This window comes from Cupressus sempervirens, chromosome 5 (assembly GCF_028749045.1).
Source record: "Cupressus sempervirens isolate cs-2001-9-10 chromosome 5, ASM2874904v1, whole genome shotgun sequence".
Lineage (NCBI taxonomy): Eukaryota > Viridiplantae > Streptophyta > Pinopsida > Cupressales > Cupressaceae > Cupressus > Cupressus sempervirens.
In genome coordinates, this window is record NC_143122.1 from 276,563,806 (window position 1) to 276,565,283 (window position 1,478).

Below are 1,478 nucleotides of genomic sequence, written 5' to 3' on the forward strand. Positions count from 1 at the left end.
AATTTGCAATCCTATTATGATGCCTCTGTCAAAACACCAATCCGTGTGTTTCCTCCCTGCTGCTCTTTTTCCCCTACGCATTTCTTCAAAATTGGTAGGATACTAGTGTGAATCGAATCCCAGACTTTCGAAATCGACGGTTCATAACGTCTGGCAGCGGGCAAGATGATTGAAAGTCTGCTCGCCATTAGAACAGGCGCATTAGGCCAATGAAAATCCTTATTTTGAAATTAAATGTTTTCTTTGAGGCCCCGTTTGTTTGCGGGAATAGGAATGGGAAAATTATAATTGATTTTGTATTCGCTGTTTGCTGCCAAATTAGAATACGGAATACGGAATTCCATTCCAATTTTACCCAAGGATATCCAAAAAAAAATTGTTATTGGAATGGTCCATTCCTATTTCACATTATCTTTTTCAAAATTTACCAATTATTTCGAATCCATTCTCATTTTAGCGCTTGATTTTGTTATTTTCATGCTTTGACACTCGATTTCGTCATTTTCATTTTTGTGGAGGCCAAGTTTGTGGAGGGTTTTTTTTGCTGTGCTTGCGTTGTGGAGAACGGTCGATGCCATTGTTTCCACAATTGCCACCGATGCTGGTATGATCTCGTTAACCAATGAGCCTTCTATGATTGCCTCTGATTGTAAGTGTACTTTTTGATTTCTCGCAACGTTTGTTTGTATGGTTTGTCTCTATAACCTCTTCGTACCAAAGAGGGCCTTTTGGCTTTCATCACTGAGAAGACAAATAACCCAAAGACGAAACCCAACTTAATGCCAGAACAGAGAACACAAATAACCCAAAAAAAATAGGAAAAAATGGCTTGTTAGAACCTTCTGCTCTTACAACCTTCTCTCTTTTGTCGGGCAACTCAAATGGCAATTGTAATGACTGGTCGCAAAAGGGCAAGGAAAAATTAACTTGCAGTTATGGCAATGTAACACGTCTGAACAGGCACACACATAAACTCCCAACACAACAATATATTTCCATTGTCTCCCATGATTGTTCCTTCTAGATAACGATGAGTTGGTATTCATTCGTTCACATTTCTATCAAACCCTAATATTGTATTCCATCTTATCTTGACATTCGTATGTTATACAAACTCTCGTACTGCAAATATGATGGGGCGGCAATTTCATGTCTACCATGTCCATATTAATCTAATTTAATTTCTCTCCACGTTACAATTATTACACAGAATCTGGCAAACAAAATCGCTCTTTCACTTTCATTCACCAAAACCACTGATCAGTGTGTCTTTGTGTATATATAGCCAGTGCATTAAGAATGATAATGGTTGTGGGAGTCTTCTTTGTTGATTATAATGAACAGAGCACCATACAAAAAACTCTTCCTTAACGAATGTTGTGAACTTTTGGTTAGTAGCAGAGGAATTGCAAACTCCAAATATTTTAACCTAATCTCTCTTTTCAGTGGAACTCTATGGGGATAGATTTGATTGTAGA